Source organism: Oryctolagus cuniculus, chromosome 1 (assembly GCF_051225735.1).
Source record: "Oryctolagus cuniculus isolate XC-2025 breed Fujian yellow rabbit chromosome 1, ASM5122573v1, whole genome shotgun sequence".
NCBI lineage: Eukaryota > Metazoa > Chordata > Mammalia > Lagomorpha > Leporidae > Oryctolagus > Oryctolagus cuniculus.
This window is the reverse complement of record NC_142867.1, coordinates 9,006,148-9,024,778: the sequence shown is the minus strand read 5'-3', so window position 1 is coordinate 9,024,778 and position 18,631 is coordinate 9,006,148. Positions and strand designations below refer to the sequence as shown.

The following is an 18,631-nucleotide window of genomic DNA, read 5'->3' as shown; positions in this document are numbered from 1 at the left end:
TCCTTGCCGGGCTGGTGGAGTCTCCAAGCGGAAACCACAACCTGAGAGCCTTTATCGATTGCTGACTCCCTGGCCGGTGTGTCCACAATTTCTCCTTTATTCTGCCGACGCGGTCGGGTTTCCAGAGCGCAGGCCCCGGGTCCCGCCCTGCAGGACTCCCTGTGGCACGACTCTGGAGCCCGGGAACCAGCCGCACCGACGGCAACAGCCGCCCACCCCCGCAACACACTCTGTGTACAGGGGCTGTAAACCGCCACGCCCGCCCAGCGCTGTCTGCGCCCAGGAGGGACCGGGACCGTAAAAATTCCGAGGCAGGTCAGGGCATTGGGCTGCGGGCGAAGCGCACGGGAACTCCTCAGCCACAGGTGCGGCCCTGGCGGGGCCTGCCCGACTCCCCGCCAGGACCAGCAGCGGGGTCCTCATCAACACAGACCTTGAGCTCGCTGAGTCCGCCTAGGTGAGTCTTGTTCAGGCGGATAAGGATCCAGGGCCATAAAATGTGCAGAATTTTAATTACCCATTCCCAGCCCAAGAGGGCAAATACAAGGCAGGTATCTGAGGATAGGAGGAAGTGCACGCAATTAGACTGCGTGCGGGGGCTGCAGGCGGCCACAGGAATGTGCCGGCTGTCAGCTCTCAGAAATGCACCTGAGGTGCAGAGGAGCAGTGTGCACAGACTGATCTCAGTGGCAGAAGGACGCGAGCTGGGGGGACGCAGGAGGAAGCTGGGGGTGTTCAGTGGGCTCTGTCTGCATGCGGTTACTCCGAACAGTTAAGCACACTGCGAGCCCGGCACCGGCCACAGACTGCAGCTGGCAGGCCAAGCCCAGGCCTGGCCCGTTTTCTGCATGGACGACGAATGGTTTTATGTTTGAAGAAGAGGGAGGGTGAGTATGGGTGTGGCGCGCCAGCATCCTAAAGGAGCACCTGTTCGAGTCCCAGCTGCTCCACGTCCAATCCAGCTCCCTGCCAATGTGCCTGGGAAAGCAGTAGAGGTTGACCCAAGTAGTTGGGCCCCTGTACCCACGTGGAAGACCCAGGTGGAGTTCCAGGCTCCTGGCCTACCCCTGGCCATTGCAGCCATTTGGGGAGTGAATCAATGGATGGAAAGTCTCTTTCTCTGTAACTCTGCCTTTCAAATACATAAGTAAATAGTTTTTTGTTTTTTTTTTTTAATTTTTTGACAGTGAGAGAGAGACAGAGAGAAAGGTCTTCCTTTGCCATTGGTTCACCCTCCAATGGCCGCCGCGGCCGGCGCGCTGCGGCTGGCGCACCGCGCTGATCCGAAGCCAGGAGCCAGGTACTTATCCTGGTCTCCCATGGGGTGCAGGGCCCAAGCACTTGGGCCATCCTCCACTGCCTTCCCGGGCCACAGCAGAGAGCTGGCCTGGAAGAGGGGCAACCGGGACAGAATCCGGCACCCCAACTGGGACTAGAACCCGGTGTGCCGGCGCTGCAAGGCGGAGGATTAGCCTAGTGAGCCGCAGCGCCGGCCATAAATAAATAGTTTTTTAAAAAAGCGGAGGAAGAGAAGGGGAAAAAAGTGTTCACTGATGTATTATATTTTTACTATATAAAATATACAAATATATACGTATATTAATATAATCAGCCATAGTCACTTGGCATCACTATGCCAAAGTCTAAAACAGAGACCAGTATGAGCTTCCTGCAATCGGGCAGTCGTAAGCACAAACTGAGTGCAGAAAAAGCTTAAAATGGTGTTTCCACAAAGCAAACAAAGACGAACAATAAGAAATGTATTTCAAGCACTCCACCAGTTTTAGAGTCTTCCTGCCTCTGGGAAGCGCAAGGGAGAAAAGACCATGCTTCTTGATCCCGCTGTCAAGAAAATTAAATCTGGGTGAAATTGCTTTTGAAAAGTGCCTGTTACTCCTCACCCCTTGCACGCAAAGGAGCTTCACTCTCGCCGAAAGCCAAGGAGGAATGGAAACTACCAAATGCTGGACAAATCCGAGGGCTGTCCCTCTGCATGTCCGCGTGGGGCCTGGGTGAGCTGACGGGTGGGAAGGCTGCAGTGTTGTACGTGAGATGGCCGCGGCTGGCCTGGCAGAAAAGCTGTGTGTGACTCACCAGGCAGGAAGAGGAAGCAAAACCAGCCCTCACCAACTTTATCAAGATGATGTGGATGCAATCGCCTCCAGTTTATGGCTGATGCAAGGCATGCTTGCTGTTTGTGAATACCAGGGGATTTGTGGATAGTAATTCACCACAGGGCGATGGCCTCGCCAATGGCTTCAGAGAGATGATAAGGAAGCTTCTGGCTGATGATGGAACCACACAGACAGTGCATTCCGAAGCGTGCAATTAGGGCATTTTCCTCCCCAGCGCCTGCAGAATCCACCGATGGCCACGTGGGAGTAATGTGGGGGTGAGTCATCGGCAGCTAGCCACCCAACGCATTTCCATGAACAAACTCAAATTATAAAACCGTGGTCCGTGCAAAAAAAAAAAAAAAATCCTGACAATAGATTCAGCTAAGCCAGTGCGGTTTCCAGTTCCGGAATTGACAAGCCAGGAATTTGGACCTCACATTTGTCCCTCTGTCAAGTGAGTGGATTCCCAACCTATCACAAAAGTCCAGTTAACTCGGAAGATAGCTGCAGTTGGGGCTGGTGTTGTGGTACAGCACGGAAAGCCTCCTCCTGCAACACCTGCATCCTATTCAGTGCCCATTTGTGTCTGGTTGGTCCACTTCCAATCCACCTCCCTACTAGTGTGCCTGGGAAAGCAGCAGAAGATGGCCCAAGTGCTTGGGCCCCTGCCACCCATGTGGGAGACCTGGAAGAAGCTCCTGGCTTTGGCCCAGATCTGCCCTGGCCGTTGTAGCCATTTGGGGAATGACCAAGCAAATGAAAGATTTCTCTCTCTCTCTCTCTCTCTCTCTCTCTGCCTTTCAAATAAATAAATGAATCTTTAAAAAAAATATTGTATCTGCAGTTAAGTGCTCATGGCACCCAGCCACTCTGTGTAACCACAAGGCACACAGCTCTTCAGCTTCTTATAGGATTCCCTTGTCCCCTGTCCCAGAAGCAGGTACCCCTCACTTTAGGACAGGGTGGAGAGCTGATCAGGGGCTCCCCAGGAGGGATGGACAAGGAGCAGGCCACAGGGCATCAGTACAGGGGCAGGCCTACATCCGTGAGTCTCTAAATCCTTCTGTTTACCTTGAATTTGTCCCCTTCTCTCTACCCTACTGCCACCACCAGGCTTCCACCATCTGTGGTCTAGAATATGGCAAACAGCCTCTCAACTAGTGGCCTATGGCTGCTGGAACAAATTTAACTGCTTAAAAAAAATTCCACAGGTGTGGCATTTAGCCTAGCGGTTAAGACACCAGCCTGCTGCATTAGAGAGCGAGGTTCTGACTCCGGACTCCAGCTTCCTGCTGTTGCAGACCCTGCGGGGCAGTGGTGATGGCTCACGTGCCTGAGCCCCTGCCACCCATGTGGGAGACTTGGCTTGAGTTCCTGCCTGCTGCCTTGACCCAGGCCCAGCTGTTCCAGGCATCTGGGAAGTGAAAAGCAGATGGGAGCTCCCTCTGTCTATGCATCTCTGTTTCTCCCTGTCCTTCTGTCACTCAAATAAATAAATAAAATATATCTTGACTGACAGCAGTGCCTCATCTTCCCAAAGTCCCCTGAAAAACCCTTCTCCATCCCTCCTGATCCTTGCATTGCTGGAAACATATCAGTATTTTTTAAAAGATTTTTATTTATTTGAAAGACAGACTTAGAGAGAGAGAGAAGGAGAGGCAGAGAGAGAGATCTTCTCACCACTGTTTCACTCCACAGATGGCCACAACAGCTGGGCTGGGCCAGGTCAAAGCCAGGAGCTTGTTCCAGGTCTCCCACATGGATAGCAGGGACAAACACTTGGGCTGTCTTCCGCTGCTTTCCCAGGAGAATTAGCAGGGAGTTGGATTGGAACTGGAGCAGCTGGGACTCAAACTGGAGCCCATGTGGGAGGCCGGCGCCGTAGGCAGCAGCTTAACCTGCTACGCCACAGCACTGGCCCCAGGACCCTATTTTCTGAGCTTCTAAAGGAAACGCTGAAGCCAATATGGACAGTACGTTTAGCACACTGACCTCTGCAGGTCCTGCATCCACAGAGTCAAACAACAGCAGATCAGAAATATTCAAGGGAGGAGCTGGCATTAGGTGCAGTGGGCTAAGATATTGCCTACAACGCTGGCATCCTGTATGAGCACTGGTTCAAGTACTGGCTGCTCCACTTCTGATCTAACTTCTTGCTAATGTGCCTGGGGAGCCAGTAGAAGATGTCCCAAGTGCCTGGGTCCCTGCATCCATGTGGGAGACCCAGATGGAGCTTGCTTGGGCCTGGCCCAGCCCCAACTGCCCCAGCCACGTGGGAAGTGAACCAGCCGATGGAAGATCTCTGTTTCTGTCTCTGTCTCTGTCTCTCTCTGTAACTTTGCCTTAAAAAAAAAAAAGATTTATTTATTTGTTGAAAGGTAGAGTTACAGAGGGGGATAGAAGAAGAGATAGAGAGATCGTCCAGCCACTGGTTCATTTCCCAAATGGCCACAACGGCCAGGGCTGGGCCAGACCAAAGCCAGGAGCCAGTAGCTTCTTCCGGATCTCCCACGTGGGTGCAGGGGCCCAAGGACTTGGGACATCATCTGCTGGCTTCCCAGGCGCATTAGCAGGGAGCTGGATAGGAAGTGGAGCAGCCGGGACATGAACCAGTGCCCATATGGGCCGTTATGCTACAGCACCAGCCTTATAACTCTGTCCTTCAAATTAAAAAAAAATCTTAAAAAATAGATACTCAGGGGAAAAAATTGTACCTGTACTGAACATGTGTAGACTTTTTTTCTCATCATTTTTCCCTAAACAGTACAATGCAACAACTGTTTACTTGGCATTTTCATTGTATTAGATATTGTAAATAATCTAGAGATTTTTAAATTTTTACTAATTTATTTGCATTCTAGTTAAAAGACAGAGACCGGGCCGGCGCCGCGGCTCACTAGGCTAATCCTCCGCCTAGCGGCGCCGGCACACCGGGTTCTAGTCCCAGTCGGGGCACCGGATTCTGTCCCGGTTGCCCCTCTTCCAGGCCAGCTCTCTGCTGTGGCCAGGGAGTGCAGTGGAGGATGGCCCAGGTGCTTGGGCCCTGCACCCCATGGGAGACCAGGAAAAGCACCTGGCTCCTGGCTTCGGATCAGCGCGGTGCGCCAGCCGCGGCGCGCCGGCCGCGGCGGCCATTGGAGGGTGAACCAACAGCAAAGGAAGACCTTTCTCTCTGTCTCTCTCTCTCACTGTCCACTGTGCCTGTCAAAAAAAAAAAAAGACAGAGACCGAGAGAAATCTCCCAAATGCTAATTCAATCTTCAAATGCCCACAACAGCCAAGGCTGAGTCAGGGCTTGGCTGAACCAAAGCTGGGAGCCCAGAATTCCAACTGAGTCTCTCACATGGGTGGCAGAGTCTCAAATACTTGAGCCATCACCTGCTGCCTCCCACGGCACATTAGCAGGAAGCTGGATCAAAAGTGGAGTAGCCAGGAATTGAACCAGGCATTCTGATATGGGCTGCAGGCATCCCACGTGGTGACTTCAGCTGCTGTGCCAAGCACCCACCCTAGAGATGACTTAAAGCACACGAGAGGAGGTGTACAGACCCCATTTCAAAGGGGACTTGACCATCTGAGGGTTTTGGTGTCGGAGGGGGTCCTGGAACCAATTCACCATGGATACTGAGGACAATTGGATGGGATAAGACCCAAAACCCTTTTTATTCCATGTCTCTACAGCCAGGCAGGGCCGTGTTGATAATCAAGTGGTCCTACAGTTCCCTCTGCCCACCACCCACACAGTACTCTCTGTGCAACACATTTGCAAAATTCATGCACTCAGGCAGGACATTCTAACCAAAATTTCAAAAAGTTTGAAATTTGTCCTGTCCTGTTGTTCTTTCTTGTTCTTCAGAATGAAGATGAAATCAGTTTATGAAAGCAGATCATCCTAGATCACAAATCCATCTGAACTGCATTTACTTCATGCTTGACAAACTTCAAAGCCTGATTATTTTGCAATTATATGAATGCTGTTCAATGTTAAATATTAACCAGCTAGCAATCAAAAAAAAAGTGATCTGTTAATGTCTACCACTGCAGAACAGGAATTTCAGACTGCACCCCAGTGATGGGAAACTGAAAAACCATGTGCCTGAAGAAGTATATTGATGCTAAAAATGAGATTGTATGCATTTAGACTAGTCAAAATGAAAAAGAGGAACAAGGGAGAGCGGGAAGGAGGAGGAGGAGAAGGAGAGAACATGCTATGGTTCTCTCAGCTCCCCAGGCATCTGGAGGCAGCAGATGTGTTGCACTGCTGTGAAAGTTGAAAAATAAGTAACGAGAAAGCCACTCACCTGTTGCCAATTCTGCCCGGGAGGGGTCGAACATTGTAGCACAGCGGGTAAAGCTGCTGCCTGCTACGCTGGCGTCCCACATGGGCATCAGCTTGCGTCACAGCTGCTCCACTTCCAATCCAGTTCCCTGTGAATGGCCCGGGTAAAGCGAGTGCCACCTATGTGGGAGACCTAGAAGAAGCTCCTGGCCCCTGGCTTCAGCCTGGCCCAGCCCTGGCCACTGCAGCCATCTAGGGAGTGAAGCAGAGGATGGAAGATCTGTCTCTCCCTCTCTGTAGTGCTGGCTTTCAAATAATAATAATAATTAAAAAAAAAAAAGAGCTCTCCAGGGAAAGGAAAAGAGTGACACACAGGACTAACCCAGAAGAGATGCTTGACAGATGTTTATTGAGCGAAGGAGAGAAAGCAACCTGAGCCCCGTAGCTGCCCAAGCCCACACCCCTGCCCCTGCCCCTGCCCCTGCCCCCTGGGTAGGACGAAATGTTCTCAGTGCAGTATGATGCACAGCAGCCCTCCATCCAGAGACAGCCAGGCTGTGAGCGTGCGGGCTCCAGAAGCCGCCTTGTGGAAGGTATTCCTCTTACTGCAGGTGTTTGTTTCCTTTGGCACGGCAACATGCAATTTCCCATTTTTAGAACAATGCTCCAAAGAACAGTCACAAAAACAACTTTCAGAGGGGGCGGTTTTCTTCCTGGCCACTGCTGCAGCCCTGTGAAACAACAACAAAGGGATTTTTACTCAAAACACCATTTGCATCTCCCTGTAAAATCAGGAGGCTGATTGTTGACTCCCCCACCCCGGGGTGCAGCATCTGCACAGACTCTGGGCTGTGGGAGAAGGCCTTGGGCCGGCGTGTGCTGTGAGTCTGTTCCGCTCCCGACACGCCCTCTCTGCGGTTCTTGGGCAGCAGGGGTGGAAGGGAAGTTTGTGGAAAGTCAGTGTCTGTCCTTTGGGTGCCCCACACACGTCAGAGAGCAGAGAAGACAGTGTGTTCTTGAGAGCCTCCAAATAGCCCACGCAAGTGAGGACCCAGGAAGAGAGGTGCCACCCCTTTCCTCCTCCTGCTTCCGAAACCCAAGCATCGGGCTTCAGGGCTCCTTCACCTCCTCTCCCCATCTCCCCCCAACCCCCGTCTCCCATCACCTTCCTGCATCTTCCTCTGGATCCTACCATCTCAGCCCTGAGAGCCACGCCCAATCCACCTGCACCTGAACTTACTTGCACACTGCTCTCTTCACAGACCTCCTGGCCCGGGTCTCACACCTCTCATGTGGGCCTGCCCAGTCCGGGCTGCACCCTCCACCTCCTGTGCTCACAACATTCACCTACTCCTTTTCTTATAGGAAAAGTCCAGCTTTCTTAGTGGGACCGCGTCTGGGGCCAGCCTTCCTCTCCAACTTTGTCTTCCACTAGTTCTTACCTCAGCCTCCACCAAAATCCACCTTTGTTAAGACCCACTTCCTCCCTGGGGGCCTGCATTGTGCCCCAGCAGGTTAAGCAACTACTTGCAACACTGGCACCCAATATGAGCACCAGCTCAAATCCCAGCTGCTCTGCTTTCCATCCAGCTCCCTGCTAATGTGCCTGAGAAAGCAGAGGAAAATGGCCAAAGTATTTGCGCCCCTGCCACCCACGTGGGAGACCTGGATGGAGTTCCAGTGGATGGAAGACACCTCTGGATGGAAGACCTCTCTCTCTCCTCTCTGTCATTCTGCCTTTCAAATAAATAAATATTTAAAAGTAAAGAAAAGGAGCAGAGCTGGAACTCCAACCTGGCTTACAATATCCAGACCTACAACCACGCACTTCCATTCTTAGAGACCTTCAAACAGAACAGGGTGAATAGGAAGTCATGGGTCCTTCTCCCAGTTGGAACAGGTTGATGGAAAGGGTGCATAAAAGGACTGGGCTCCCCAGGTGTGATTTTTTCGAGAGGGTGGAGGGATTTGTATCAGGACACGGGGTGAAGGCCTCTGAGCACTGTGTCTCCAGGGTGGGTAGCAGGAAGTTTTGAGACCGCACAGAATCACCCTTCTGCCCCCAAGCCGAGTGGCCTCAGTGCCACTGTCTCTTGCCCGTTTTTCATCGGATCCTGTTCTCTTCCTCTTATTGATCTGTTGGTTCTTCATGAAGTCTGGAAATGAACACTGTATCAGATATCTATCTTCTCCCAGTCTGTAACTTGCCTCTTAATTTTTTTTTGATCAGTGCCTTCAGATCACAAAAGGCTTTTCATTTTCCTAAAGTCCAGTTTCTTCACTTTTCTTCTGTGGCTGGGACTTCTGTGTGTTCTGCTGTGGACGTCCCTGCCCCTCCCTAAAACCATGAAGACCTCCTTTCTGTCTGCTTCCTTTAATCATGCTTTATGTGGGCTCTGCCTCCAGCACTGGAGACAACGGATCTGTTGCTGTTTTGTAAGGAGCAAAGGTCTCGCAGAAAAACTAATCATGCTGGCTCACATGATAACACTCATGATAAGGGTAAGGACCGCCTCTGTCGCCGGCCCGTCCAGCCCGTGATCCAGGGCTGTTGTCAGGCAACGGGGCACCACTGCTGACTGCATTGCAGAAATTCCGTAGGAGGGTCCCCATCAGGTGGTGGCATCTCCAAAGTGAACCAGGAAGGAGATGGGAAGACACCAACCCTCTCAACACTGGTGTCAGCTGAGGCCAGCAGCTTCAACTCCATCCACCCACTTGACACATTTCCTTCCTTCCCTGACAAGCTTTGCTTGCTTGCTTTCTTTTCTTTTTCTTTTTCTTTTTCATTTTTTCTTTTTCTTTTTCCTTTCCTTTTCTTTTTTCTTTTTTTTTTCTTTTTTGCCATTTGATTGCACTCTTTTTTTTTTTTTTTTAAGCTGTCACATTGTTTTTCTTGTTGGGATTCTCTGTGACTTCGTTTACTTCTGTATAATTGCCATGGTTTTATCCATTCAGTAAATGAAGTATATAGAAAACACGAGATCTCTTTTCGGGGGCCAGCATTGTGGCAAAGCAGGTTAAGCTGCTGCCTGCAATGCCAGCATCCCATATGAGCACTGGTTCAAGTCCCGGCTGCTCCACTTGGAGTCCATCTCCCTGCTAATGTGCCTGGGAAAACAGAGGAAGATGGTCCAAGTCCTTGGGACCCTTCCACCCACATGTAAGACCCAGATGGAGTTCCTGGCTCCTGGCTTCTGCCTGACCTAGCCCCAATGTTGCAATCATCTGGGGAGAGAACCAATGAATGGAAGACCTCTCTCTCTCTCTCTCTCTCTCTGACTGTGCCTTTCAAATAAATAAATCTTTAAATAAAAATTAATCTCCTTTGCAAAGCAGGTGGAGTTTACCAGTGACAACAAGTACAACTGAGGCCGAGGGAGTGGAGGGGATGGCACTTGGGCCCGAGGGCCCTAAACCCAGAACTCCACCTGCCTCTGGAATTCCAGTGACCACATTCCAGTTACAACTCGCGTGGGGTCGAGTAGCCCTCTCATTTCCCAGTGCAGAGAGGAAAACAGATGTCCTGCCCCTGGCTGGGGCCTGGCCTGCCCATGCCTCCCGGCCAGCTTGCAGAAGGTCTTGACCTTTGATCCTGCACCATGGGAGGTCATTGCTGGCAGACTTCCATCACTTCAAACCTGTTTCCCCCTCCTTGGAGGTTTTTTCCTATTCTTTTTTTATTTTTAAAGATTTATCTAGTTATTTGAAAGGCAGAGTTACAGAGAGGCAGAGGCAGAGAGAGAGAGAGAGAGAGAGAGAGAGAGAGGTCTTCCATCCACTGGTTCACTCCCTAGATGACCGCAAGGGCTGGAGCTGCGCCGATCCGAAACCAGGAGCCAGGAGCTTCTTCCAGTCTCCCTCACGGGTGCAGGGGCCCAAGGACCTGGGCCATCTTCTACTGCTTTCCTAGGCCACAGCAGAGAACTGGATTGGAAGTGGAGCAGCCAGGAACTGAACCGGTGCCCAAATGGGATGCTGGCACTGCAGGCAGCGGTTTTACCCACCCTACAATGCCAGTCCCCTATTCTCCTTTTAAAAACCTCTTTTCCTATGCATTTTATTTTCTCTCTAAATTTTTCCTTTCATTGCCACCCATCTAACCATTTGTTATTTCTAGGGCATTTTTATGCCTTTGCCTTTTAACTCTTGTTCCCCACCTCCTCTGTCTCCCCTCCCCTAAAACAGGGATTCTCGGCCGGCGCCGTGGCTCACTAGGCTAATCCTCCGCCTAGCGGCGCTGGCACACCGGGTTCTAGTCCCAGTCGGGGCACCGGATTCTGTCCCGGTTGCCCCTCTTCCAGGCCAGCTCTCTGCTGTGGCCAGGGAGTGCAGTGGAGGATGGCCCAGGTGCTTGGGCCCTGCACCTGGCTCCTGGCTCCTGCCATCGGATCAGCGCAGTGCGCCGGCCGCAGCGCGCCGGCCGCGGCTGCCATTGGAGGGTGAACCAACGAATGGAAGACCTTTCTCTCTGTCTCTCTCTCTCACTGTCCACTCTGCCTGTCAAAAAAAAAAAAAAAAAAAAAAAACAGGGATTCTCGGCCTCAGCACTGGTGCCATTCTGACTGTCCTGTTCCTGGTGGGGCCAGGGGCTGCCCTGGGCGTGCAGAACGCACGGCCTCCCCCCTCTCTCCTCCTTCCTCCCTCTCTCCCACTGTCAATCAAGAGGCTGGAGGGAAAAGTGAGGAGGTAGCTGGGAGACAGAATCACAGCTTTCTCCAGCTGAAAGGGGCCTTGGATACGATCTGATGCAACCCCTTCGTTTTGCAGATGAGGAGACAGATCCTGAGAGGGGGAGGGAGAGGATGCGTCAAGGCCGAAAATGTGGGGGATCGATTGCCAGGCCAAACAGGAAGTCAGAATTCCAGCGCCTGAGGCAGAATTTCCAGCCCCACAAGGGGAACCTGGGCCTGCTTCCCACAGCCCCTTTCTCCCTGCAAGTCATGAGTCCCACTCCAGGAACAGCCCGTGGCCGTCCAGGGCGAGTGGCAGGCCCAGAACTGACAACCACCCAGTGGACAAAGAAGGCCGCGGATTACAACGGGGAGATCTCACGACAACTGAAGTCAAGACCACATCTTAGCTGAATCCTATAATCATGAGGGAAAGGACAGTCAGGCCACCTGGCCGCACCTGTCCCCGTGGAGACAGCAGCAGACACGCAGAGGCAGGGGGGTAGCCCGGGACAATATCCGTCCTGTGTTTGTCTCCTTGAAGGCAGTTGGCAGCAAGACCCTCAGCCAGAACCTCCTACTGCTAAAGTTTCATGTGCTGACCGCAAGGTCCCCACGGCAATGGCATGGAAAGGCAGGAGGTGACTGACCAGGGGGCTTCACCCTCACCCCTGGATCAATGTCTTTCTTTTTTTTTTTTTTTTAAGATTTCATTTATTTATTTGAGAGGTAGAGTTACAGGCAGAGAGAAGGGGAGAGAGAGAGAGAGAGAGAGAGAGAGAGAGAGAGAGAGAGAAGAGCATGCCTATCCGCTGGGTCACTCCCCAGATGGTGGCAACAGCGGGAGCTATGCCTATCTGAAGCAAGGAGCCAGGAGCTCTGTCCGGGTCTCCCATGCGGTGCAGGGGTCCAAGCACTTGGGCCACCTTCCACTGCTTTCCCAAGCCATTAGCAGAGAGCTGGACCAGAAGAGGAGTAGCTGAGACTGCCCATAGGGGATGCTGGAGCCCCAGGAAGCTCAGCCTACTATACCATTGAGCCGGTCCCAAGGATCAATGTCTTTCAAGAGAGTTCTCCCACGACTGATTAGGTCTGTGGGAGGGAGTTGTGTGTGGCAGAACTGTGGGCTGTGATACAACGGGGCAGCCTCTCTCTGCCTCCCCTGTAAGCCACTTCCTCTTTCCACTTCTCTGCCCAACAGGACACAGCAGGGATCCTCACCAGAAGCCTCAGGAGCCATGAGCCAAAACAAACCTCTTTTTTTTATAACTCATCACCTGGCCTCAGGCACTTGTTATAGCAACAGAAAGTGGATTAAGAAAGATACCCCCCCACCCCCACCAAGTTACAGTGGGTGATAACGTTTGTGGAGCTCTCACACACTCGACACCGTTCTCTCCAAACATGTGATAAATATCTGACTTCTGTTCGCCCTCACTGTCATTCTCGCGTGTTGGGGACGCTGATACGGAGCCCAGGAAGCCACTGGTCAAGGAGCAGCCACGTTGTCCCAGGAGCATCTTAGATGGGGACACAGTTGGCACAAATAATTGCTCTGACGCCAACAACAAGTGCACCCCCAACACCACCACCAGACAGCCTTGGAGACTCCTAGTGTGTCAGAACCCAAGCAAAGCTGGGGCAGTGGTCAGGACACTTCAGGGGACAGTGAGAAAGACTTCTAACTGTGGCCTGCTTGTCCCAGCGCGTTTCAGACACGTGCTGGGAGTCCGTGACTAAAAGATTTCTTTCTCTTCCAATGCAAGGTTGCAAAACTAAAATGTACTTAGAGGAAGATACTAAGTAAACAGTCATAGGGAAGGCAGGTGGCAGGGGCAGAAGTATCAAGGATGGCTCTTGAGTGACCCTGGGGACCCTGGCTCTAGACTTCTCACATTTGAAAGATAGCTGACCCCTGCTGTGGCTCCGGGCCATGCCGCCCTCACTCCTGCCCTCCCACCTGCTGCTCTCACACTGTGTTTCTCAGCAAAGCTCTGGGCCTGAAGGTCACAGGCAGAGACGTGTTTAGCGTCTCCTGCTGCTTTCCACTCACGGGCCCCATGCTTGTGGATTCGCTCTTTTTCCTGGTGATGAAAGAAGGACCCAGAAAGGCTGACGAATGTACTGATGTTCAAGTGAACAGCCAAGAATGGAGGAATGAGGAAGCCCCGCCCCATTCCTGGGACACAGCCCTGGGCCTTCTGCCCCAAGCTGGCCTTCTTAGGAGCGCTGGCTGTGGCAATGTCAGCCCCAGGCCCTGTGCTGGGGACCCTTGCAGCTGCTGCTCTGTGAGCTGAGCCAGGTGGGGCGATTTCTCCACGAGCCTCAGCCGGCCTCTTCCTGCTGGGGTGTAGAGGCGAGTGGCAGGCTCCTGGCTCCAGATCTGGGTCCCCCCGGGGAATTCCGAGATTCTCCGCCCCCACCCACCCAGCCTCACAAGAACCCGCTGGTGCACAGCAGTCTGCCCTTCCTTGGCAAACAGGGACGGTTTAAACTGTTGTGCATGAGACTAGGGCGCCTTGTTCCATGGGTTGGGGCTCAAAGGAGCCACGGACACCCACGGTCTCCAACCACTCTAGGAGACTGAACCAAAGCCATTGGCCTGTAAGAGCCTGGCCGTTGTCTTCTCGCAGGTGCCCAGGTTGTTCAAGGCATTGTTCTCCCTTAGAAGAGGATCTCGAAAGCAGAAGGAAATTCGAAACAACTGCACAATGAATACCAGATTCTCCTTTCTCCCGGCTTTGGCCGCCAGCAGACTGAGCTGAGCCAGCTGACAGCGCGGCCCGCCCAGCCCGGCTCACCCTCCAGGACGTCCGAGCCGCAGGGAAGGGCCAGTCCCAGAGGCCGCGTGTGCTTTCCAAAGCGGCCACTTCCTTTCTCCTGCTGCATTCTCATTCCTGGAGGGCACAGAGGCCACCCACAGGTTACATGGGGACAAGCTCCTGGCACCCTGTGTTTGCCAAATGACTGACTGACCCCATCTGGGCGATGCACTGGCACAAGAGCACTGATGCTGTGCCAGACACTCTGCTAAACACTGCGCGTCTAAAACTCGTTGAATCCCCGTAGCCATCCCCGGAGGAGGAAACCACTGCGAATCCCCTCTAAGGGAGAGCAAGTGGCTGAGCCCAGAGTCTGGGCTGACCTGATTGATGCAGCTGTTTATTTATTTATTTATCTGAATGACAGAGAGACAGACCAAGAGAGGTCTTCCATCTGCTGGTTCACTTCGCAAGTGCCTGCAACAGCCCAGGCAGGCCCAGCCTGAAGCCAGGAGCTGGAAGCCAGGGCTCCCACATGGGTGGCAGGCATGCATGGGACAGCTCTGATGGGACCAAGCAATCTTGTGCCTCACTTATTCCCAATATCAACCTCCCCCAATCACAATGGGAGACATCCTCAGAGCCCCTCCCAGGTCCAAGTCTTACCCCACATACTGGGCAGACAGGGTGGCCTAAGAGAAAAAGTGTTCCTTCCAGTCTCCCTGCTTGGGGAAGCAACAATGTCCAGGCCGTGGAGAGCCACTGAGGAGCCACACGAAGCTGGTGTCAGTCAGACCTGCATGTATCTGAACATTCTCGCCAAGAACCTTTTCTTACAAATGCATTTTTTCCACTGGGGCCATTATTCATTTTAACAGCATTGTGTTTTATGCCTCCTACGTAAGTGGACATAGGCTTTAACTGCTGTGGAATACGGAGCTCATATCTCTAGTCAGACTTCTGTTTGCTTTTTTACTGCATCCATAGCTACCATCTGAATAAATAGAGAAGAAGGGTTTGGCTCTCAACCCTACTCGCTGGGCCCCATGCCATCAGCCCACAAAACAGATGGAGAACGACGCCAGAAGTGAGAGACCAGGGGTAGTGGTGCCGAAAAAGTCGCATCCTATGCTGGGCCCACCCAGAGCAGGGTCAGGCTCCCCAGGGGAAGGGTGGTGATAGCAGCAAGAGGGCCTTCCATGAACTCCCTGCTAGGAGCCAGCACATTCTATGACTGTCAGCAGGGGAGGGAAGAGACGAGCCGCCCCCGCCCTATCCTCTGCAGATGAGCTCGTGGGCTCCAAGGGCACCAGTGAACTCCAGCTTCTAAGTGCAGGGCCTGGACCTGGACCCCAAGTACTGTCTGCCCAACCCAGGGCTCTCTCTCCCGGCTCCAGCCTGCTGCCCATCTGACTCTGCAGGATCTGGCAGTCCTGGGCTGTCTGTTGAGTGACCTGCACCCTCTGGATTGCATCCCATAATCGCCACACCCATGACTATGCACTGGGCGGCTCCACTGATCTGAACAAGAAAGTTCAAGGATGGGCTTTGTCCTTGGACTTTCCAGCGCACAACCGCAAAGATAGGAGCTGGGTTTTGTTTTTTGTTTTTTGTTTTTTTTTTCTTTTTTCAGAGTCTATTATATCAGGATGTCAAAACAAAGGTGACAGACAGGTGAAGGCTACAGGTGCCATCTCTGAATGAGTCCCTTATCACACAAAGGAAAGCCAGAGGAATCGTCACTGGGCATCTTGGTGTTTTACCTCTACCCTCGTAACTCCCACCTGAGAGCCACTGAGTCTTCTTAGAGAAGTCTCCCCACTTGTTCCAGCAACAGCCATCAGCTCTGTGCACTTGATCCCAACCCCACGGGCAAGGGAATCAACTACCCCGCGTTGCTCCAAAATCTTTAGTCTCTCCCTCCTGCTGACTCCTCTTGCTCAGTCTATTACCATCTTCAAGTCTGCCTGAAACTGCAGATAGCACTGTGTCTGCCTCCTGCACCAGGGGATTGCCCCACTCTCTGCTTTAACCTCAGAACTCCAGGTGGTCTATTCTCATCTCCTGTGCTCCTTCCAGTAATTCTGAGTCCCTGCATCTGCAGGCTCACCCTATCACTCTTTAGAATCTGTCCCCTTGAGGGGCACACCTCATCCACATGTCAAACCCAAGGGCTGCTTCTCCACACCCACCCCACTTGACGTCTTACATCTGTTAGCCCAGCAGGAAGACTCTTCTCTGTGAAAAGTGTGTAAGGCGAGCACAGTTTGATGCTTAATCCCTAGTGGAAAGAATCCTATTTATTCAGGGACAGGAAAGAGGATTTTCAACCTCAGCGGGACAGACACAGCCCCGGGTTCCAGGGTGGGCATGTGTCCTTTCTGATGGGTGGAATACAGAGGCAGGTTGGCTGGGGCCTTCTGGAGACCAACCCTACATCCTACCAGCAAGAGTCCAGAGGAGACCTCTGTCCCATTGTACTTGCACTCAGTCCAGACGTGATGCCCAAAGCTGAGGGAAGGCCAAGTGCACCTCAATGACACTGACACAGAGCTTTGCTAATGAACATCCAGACTGTGAGAAAAACAGTTCTGCACAGGTTTGCTCTCACCTGCAGTCCAAAGAACCCCCCAACTGTCGCATTGCTCCTCCCTTGGTCACTGACACCCAAGCTTCTGTCCACTGCTCAGAGATCACCTTGACCATTCCTCTGTCCACCCCTTGAATATCAGTGTTCTCACGGCCCCATTGTCTCCCTCTTGCTAACTCAACAGACACTTGGTGACACTTCCCATGTGTCAGGCTGCCCTCAGAGCTGACACTCTAGTGGGGAATGCAGACAATAAACAAGAACAAATTTGAAAACTTCAAGTTGTGATCAGTGCAACCTCTTCACGAAATGATTGGCTAAAGAGGATGCGGAGAGGATGGGGAACTTAGGCAGCTTACAGGCAGTGATCAACTGAGTGAAAAATTAAGCCGGAGTTAAATGGATGAGAAGGCACCGGCCATGCAAAGGCAAGGAAGAATATTCCAGATGTCGATAGCAATGGTGAGTGATGGATGAAGACCCGGGGAAGGAAAGAGTCGGTATGTTGTGGAGACCACAAGGAAGCCATGGAGCTAAAGAGAAATGAGTGACAGGGAGAGGGTTCATTGAAGGAAACTGAGAGCTAGTATAGAACTTTTTATTTTAATACTCTGTGGCCAGTGCTGTGGAGGAGTGGGTTAAGCCACCACTTGCAACACTGGCATTCCATATTGGAGCACCAGTTTCAGTCCCAGCCGCTGTGCTTCTGATTCAGCTCCCTGTTAATGTGTCTGGAAAAGCAGTGGAAGATAGCCCAAGTACTTGGGCCTCTGCCACCCATGTGAGAGACCCAGATGGAGTTCTCGGCCATTGGCTTCAGCCTGCCCAGCCCTGACTAATGCAGCCATTTGAGAAGGGAGTCAGCAGATAGAAGAATTTCTCGCTCTCTCTTTCTCTCTGAATCTCTGCCTGTAAAATATTTTTTTTAATATTCTTGATTCTTTTTTTAGAATGTTTATTTATTTTCATCTACTTGAAAGGCAGAGTGACAGAAAGAGCAAGAGAGAAATCTTCCATCCGCTACTTCATTCCTCAAATGACCACAACAGCCAAGCCAAAGTCAGGAGACCCAGGACTCAATCCAGGTCTCCCACGTGGGTGGCAGGAGCCCACGCACTTAAGCCATCATCCTCTGCCTCCCATGAGGAATTAGCAGGAAGTGGACCAGAAGCAGAGGTTCCAGGACTCAAAATAGCATTCCAATACGGGGTGTGGCTATTCCAAGCAGTGACTTAACCACAACACCTGCCCCCATGTCATAAGCTGTGAAAAGATGGTGGTTACCCTGGGAACAGCTGGAAGTCATTGAATAAGATCTGTGTTCCTCAGGGTCACTGTGTCTGTAATTTGGAGCTGCAATGGAAGAGGGGAGGCCAGATGAGAGACGGTGGTGATTGACCTTCGATGGGGGCAATGCAGATGGAGACAGGTGGCCACTTTGTGATGTATTTCCAAAGTAGGGATGATGACGGGGCAGAGAGAGGGTGGTGTTGGGGATGTCCCTGCGGGGGGGGCGGGGGTTGGTACCTTTTACTGAGATGGGGAGGCAGGTTTGGAGGTAGGAAAGACAAATCATTTAGGGTTTCCGTTTTGAGCTCCACTTTGGAAGTGTGGAATTTGAAAGGCCTAAGAGACATGCAAGGGAAGGGGGAGGGGTAGCCCAGGGTTCATGGCTGGAGCTCAGGCAGCTGGGAGGTGTCAGCCTGGAGGTGACACCTGAGGCCAGCAGAGTGGGTGGTTGAGGTCCACTGGGCAAAGCAGAGAAAGGAAAAAGAGAGCCATCATAGCGCTCAAACTAGAAACATCACTTATTTTTTTAAGATTTTATTTATTTATTTGAGAGGTAGAGTTCACTGGAGTTTACTCTGCAAATGGCCACAATGGCCGGAGCTGAGCTGATCTGAAGCCAGGAACCAGGCACTTCCTCCAGGTCTCCCACATGGGGAGTTCAGGGGCCCAAGCACTTGGGCCGTCTTCTACTTTTATCCCAGGCCATAAGCAGAGAGCTGGATGGGAAGAGGAGCAGCCGGAAAATGATGCTGGCACCACAGGCATAGATTTAACCTACTACCCCACAGCACCAGCTCTGAAACGCCACTTATTTTTATCTTCTCCCTCTCTCCTCTCTTCAGTGTCAGAGCATCACAGCCTACCACGTCTAAACCGTACATATTTCTTAGATCTGTTCCCCCACCTCTCTCTCTCTGGTC

General features: G+C 52.1%; 1 long non-coding RNA gene across 4 annotated transcripts in view; it reads right to left on the bottom strand.

The window, feature by feature from the left end:
* Positions 1–6,786: 6,786 nt before the first annotated feature.
* The window catches only part of LOC149128274 (uncharacterized), a 54,331-nt gene continuing 42,486 nt past the window's right edge, over positions 6,787–18,631 (bottom strand). For 3 of the 4 annotated variants that reach the window (XR_016229361.1, XR_016229368.1, XR_016229354.1), the window contains one exon: positions 7,047–7,127. This is a non-coding gene — a long non-coding RNA (uncharacterized LOC149128274). Of the gene's footprint in view, positions 7,128–18,631 lie in introns of all 4 variants that reach the window. The other variant, XR_016229363.1, reaches the window with a different exon arrangement.